We start from the raw sequence: 6,227 nt of genomic DNA on the forward strand, positions 1-6,227 counted from the left end.
ATTTTTGCTGCTTGTTCTCTAATCTTCTACTCATAGTCCTGTTCATGCCCATGCCCAGGCTCATCCTGCATTTCCTTTGGCTCTGCTCTGATATTGCTGTTGTTGCCACGGATGCTGCTGCTGCTGCTGCTGGTGCAACAGCAATTCACTTAACTTACTCAAGTCGTTGATGGCATAACTTCCGCTACTGCTTTTTTTTCTAGTCGCTTTCCATCTCCCGCTGCCACCCGCTGAGACCGAGCCATGTGAGACTGAGATGTGAGCTTAGTGTCTTAATGCCAATCCTTGCACACATAGATTTTATACAATTTCTGCTGAACTCCTTTGGTTCCTATGTAGTTGTACGTTTTATTTACCAGTCGCCTCTGACTGAGACATTGTAAATCACCTAGTTTTCCTTTGAATGTGAAATAATGTTTACTGTTTGGCAGCATGATAACAGATTTATTCTCATTATTTTATTCTTTGACAAATGAAAGCTTACTTAAAATAATTTATTTACCTTCGTTTTTATATTAATTAAATGAATGAAAGACACTTTTGCTTTTTTTAATTTAAAAAATAAATAAAACGTACAAGGCGAAATTGGGGAAAACTTCTTGAACAATGCACCACACGACGACGCAACCCACATCAAACAACAATTGAAGTTTCACTTGCAACACGCTTATGGAACTTGCCGCAACGAGTGCTTGCAACTTGAGGACAAAGATTTTATGGGACTCGTTAAAAGCCGCAAAGTTCATGCTGAGTGCAAAAGTGGGAAAAAAAGAAACCCTCAGCTCAATTCACAGCGGGAGCTTGCAGGACTTTCTCGATAAAGATATGAGACAGAATATGTAAATTTTTTGGAAAGTTGGTTAACTTATCAAATCAATTAAAGTTGACAAACATTTGGCTAACACACGAGTCTGTCCTGTCTCTAGGTCCTATCTCTGTCACATCATGGACTAATTAACCACAAAGCATTTTTAAGTGTTCAAAACGTTTAAGCCACTTGGCATACGTGTCGTATGCTTAATAACTATAGCAGAGAGCAGCACTGTCGTGGATGTGGGTGCAACAACTTGACCTCATAGAAATTAGCCTCGTTAGCGAACTCAAGAAGCGTAAATCCTATTGGGTAAAGCAACTCAACTGTTGTATGTTGTATGCCAAATGAGCATATGCCCACAGTATTGTAGAGTATACAATATAACAAGTGGTCATATGCTCAACATTAAAGTAAGAGTAACATACCAACACTTTGTTGCTATGTTTATGCAACCATTCATAATAATAATATGATCCGCCACTTATGCGGACTGGCCGCTGAGCGTGGGATCGCTAGCGTAAGTACTTTTGACTATGTACCCTCTGTACATATATGCTAATACGTACAAACATATATACTGCAACACACTCTCTCTCTCTGCCAGCGCCCTAAGCGGCAGAATGTATTCAATACATATAAGATGTATAGGCAAAACTAAGATATGAATAAACTGTCCAGACAATTCTGGATGACGCTCGAACAGAACAGTTGCGTTTTATTTAACCAAAACGGATTTAACAAAAACTTAATGCGCACATAACATGGCGACCGTGACATGTGAAAAAAAAAGAAATAAATTAATTAACATTTCAACATAAACCAAAAAAAAACACGAAAATAATTTGTGCAAATTGTGAAATGTATTTTCAATTGATTGCGAACCACTGTGCGCGCTATGAACAAAAATGAAACAAAACAAAAGAAAAATTAATCTAGATACTGGAATTCATGTGATTTTTCTACTATCAACTCTTGGGTGCTGCTCCAAGGTGCACTCCCATAACACACATACGTTTCTCCAATTATTTACAAAAAAAAAAAGAAATTAATTGGAATTTAAAAACAATAATGAAAAAAAAATAATATGAAACATTAATATGAAACCAATTAAATCAACAACAAGATACTGATGTCCACGGAACCTTCCTTCAAGACCGCTGTTCCTAACGAACAAAGGGATTTGCCGACGTTGCAAGAGGCTTTGCAGGCAAATCCATTCGATGGACCACGGCCACTAACAATAGAGGAGTACAGGGCCCGGCAGCAGAAGAGAATCCCCAAGAAGACGAAACGAGGCGGTGAGGTGAGACGCCTGCTCACCCAGAAAAGACTGCAGCAGGATTTGCTAAAGGCCAGCACCAACGAAGAAGACCGACAACGCTGCATAGAGCGTATTGAGGACATCAAAATTGAACTGCGCCAAAGAGCGCAGAAACGCAAGCGGGCCGCAGTAATGCGCAAGCCCTAACTTGCCATAGATTTAAACTCTAATAAGCAAACTGAGGCACGAAAGTGCAGGTTGCGCCTACTAACCACTGTTAGGCTTTCTACTAAAAACACACGATTGGACAATTAATTGTTTAAATAAAAAATGTCAGCCAATCGTGTGTAACTAACACAACAATAACTTTTCCATGTCTCTGGCGCTGAGAATAAAACTCAGCAGCGTTAGAGAAATAGTTTCAAGAAAAAAAATTAAAAAAAAAAAAAAAACTTTAAATAAAAAATAAAAAAAAAAAAAAAAATTTTATATATATATATATTCTTGAGTTAGTATTTTTTTTTCTTTTTTTTTCTATATGCACCCTAATGCGATTCCAAAAGACAGTAACATAGAAAAAGTTGACAATATGTTAGATCATGAATCTAAAGTAGCGGATTCAACCGCGAATGTCATAAATAATGTCGAAACTGTCTCGGTTGATTTGAAAATCATAACCTTAATGCTTGTAATAATTGTTATTCTTTTATTAACAAACGTTTTAACAAAACTATATAAGATGCACAATAAGTGCCTTAAGAAAAAATATTCCAGTAGGGCAGATAACCTAGATGTTGTTTAAGACGATAGACATAGTAGAAAAGTGTATAATAGAGAACCCAACTTTAGAATAAATTCTTTGATAATATTGAGTAAATATTACGAATTTATAAAAATTGGTGATTTCGAAGACGAAAATATAGATACTTTTAATTGTACAGCAAGCCCATTAATAATATGTAACAACAAAATAGAAAAGGGCATAGTAATGAGTACATTACCATGTGTAATGGTAAAAACAGTAGAAGAAAACCATGACATACTTGGTTCTACAACAATAATTTTGGTACGATTGCACCGCTGAATGTTGTAGACAAAATATGGATGGAGTACGATAGCACGAAAGATTAATGATCATAAAGATAAATTTGAAAAATCTTTTAAATGTATTAACTCAGATAAAGTCATAAGACCGGAAACTTTGATAAACCATGCTCAAATACTGATAACACAGTATAATAACATATTATCAATAGTAAACAAAGTTAATGAGAAATTAGCAAAAGAGCATAGGCATCAGTGTGAAAAACTGATAAAATCATTGAAAATAAGATTGAACAATATTAGTACTAGACGAAATATTGTAATAGTAATTCCAGAAGATCAAAGTCAGCCAGCTGAATTTGACGAAAGCCAATTAGCAGATTTGGACGAGTCCAAACCAATTATTGATACTGAAAGTGATATCGATAGTGACATCGAAACACTTGAAGAAAGTACAATGGCTAACCAAGTGGAATTAGACAGGCAATATGTTAGACAGGTTTCCACTTCAGTTCCTGAATTTGATGGTAAAAAGTTATTATTAAACAGATTCCTAACTGCATTACGCATTGTGGAAAGAACTAAGGGAGACCAAGAGGATATAGCAGTTGAGGTTATAAAATCAAAAATAACCGGCACAATCCTCTATAAAGTAGAAAATGAAACCACTATTGCAGGGATAATAAATAAGCTCAAAGAAAATGTAAAAGGAGAATCTCCTGACGTTTTAAAGGCGAAACTAATGAACATAAAACAAAAAGGCAAAACTGCTTCCCAGTATGCAACCGAAATGGATAATTTGCGGAAGCAACTGGAGGCAGCCTTTATTGATAACGGATTAGACCCAATCAATGCGAAAAATTCTCTACAAGCGAGTCTGTTTCTGCAATGATTAAAAATTGCGAGCACGAAAAACTCAAAGTAATATTAGAAGCTGGAAACTTTGTAACTTTCAATGATGTAATGGGTAAATATATCCATTGCAGCACGGAAATGACTGGAAGTGCAAATACAGTATTATTTCAACGAGGCCGCAATAATAGAGGAGGTAGTAACCATTACCAAAGAGGTAGAGGCAATGGCCGCGGAAACTACAACTCCAACTATAACAATTACAATAACAGAAACAACAATAGAGGTGGTCGAGGTAATGGCCGAGGTAGAAATAATTACTACCGAGGTAACAGCCAAAACAGATACAATAGCAATACCGAAAACAATTATGTCCGAGTAACCCAAGATGCTTCGGGAAACTCGCAGACACCTCCAGATACTCGAAATTAAAAAGTAAAATATATACTGTAAACTTAAGTCTCAATAATTTTGTATCATTTACAAATGTTCAGACAAATAAAATCATTACATTCCTAATTGATACAGGTGCAGATATTTCAATTATAAAAGAAAATTCCGATGTCTTTCATGACATACAATTCAATAAAATCATAGACATTCGAGGCATAGGTGAAGGAGTAATTAACTCCAAAGGACTAGCCTCAATTGAATTACAAACAGGGAAATACATTATTCCATATAAATTTCATTTACTACATTCAGATTTTGCAATCCCTTGCGATGGAATAATAGGACTAGATTTTATAAAGACTTTTAATTGCCAATTAGATTATAATACTTCAGAGGATTGGTTTATAATCAGACCTTCAAACCTAACGTATCCCATTAATGTACCGATAACATTTAGTTCTGGTAATAATTCAACACTTCTGCCAGCGAGATCCCAAGTGATACGCAAAATAGATTTGTCTTCAGAAGAAGAAAGCATTTTCATCCCAAATCAAGAAATCAAGCATGGTGTTTATATTGCAAACACTATTGCCCAAACCAAAAATACTTTTGTCCGATTTTTAAATACGACAGATAAATGCCAACTAGTAGGCATTAATAAAATAAAAATTCGAACCGCTCTCAAAATACGATGTGGTTCAAACTTCAAATAACAATAGAACAGAGTCTGTTATTAGTAAACTAAAGAAAAATTTTCCAATCATGTTCAAAAAGCAACTTATGGAAATATGCACCGAGTATAGTGATGTGTTCGGACTTGAAACCGAACCAATCACAACCAACAACTTTTATAAACAAAAATTGAGACTTAAGGACGAAGAGCCAGTATATGTAAAAAACTATCGATGCCCGCATAGCCAAACCGAAGAAATTAAAAAACAAGTAGAAAAGTTAATTGAACAAAATATTGTTGAACCATCGATTTCACCTTACAATAGCCCACTCTTATTGGTCCCAAAGAAATCTCTTCCGGACTCTAAAGTAAAAAAATGGCGATTAGTAATTGACTATCGCCAAATAAACAAAAAACTGCTATCAGATAAATTTCCACTCCCCAGAATTGACGATATTCTTGATCAACTGGTAGAGCTAAATATTTTTCATGCCTTGACTTAATGTCAGGTTTCCACCAAATTGAACTTGAGGAAAGCTCAAGGAACATAACGTCTTTTTCAACAAACAATGGTTCATATCGCTTCACGAGATTACCATTTGGTTTAAAAATAGCACCTAATTCATTTCAGAGAATGATGACAATAGCATTCTCGGGTTTAGAGCCTTCACAAGCATTCCTTTATATGGATGATTTGATCGTTATTGGTTGTTCTGAACAACACTGCTTAAAAACCTAACAGACGTTTTTACACTTTGTAGAAAACCAAATTGAAATTACATCCAGAAAAATGTTCATTTTTCATGCATGAGGTGACATTTTTAGGTCACAGATGCACCGACAAAGGAATCTTACCAGATGTTACAAAATTCGATGTTATTAATAACTATCCAGTCCCTACGGACGCAGACAGTGCTAGAAGATTCGTTGCATTTTGCAATTATTATAGACGTTTCATAAAAAACTTCGCCGAATACTCACGGCATATAACAAGATTATGCAAAAAGAATGTCCCATTCGAATGGACAGCGGAATGTGAAAAGGCATTCCAGTATTTAAAAACACAACTTGTTAAACCAACCTTGTTACAGTACCCAGATTTTAGCAAAGAATTTTGTATAATCACAGATGCAAGCAAGCACGCATGTGGAGCAGTTTAACTCAAAACTATAATGGACTCCAACTCCCAG

This window comes from Drosophila willistoni, unplaced genomic scaffold (genome assembly GCF_018902025.1).
Source record: "Drosophila willistoni isolate 14030-0811.24 unplaced genomic scaffold, UCI_dwil_1.1 Seg711, whole genome shotgun sequence".
NCBI classification, from domain to species: domain Eukaryota; kingdom Metazoa; phylum Arthropoda; class Insecta; order Diptera; family Drosophilidae; genus Drosophila; species Drosophila willistoni.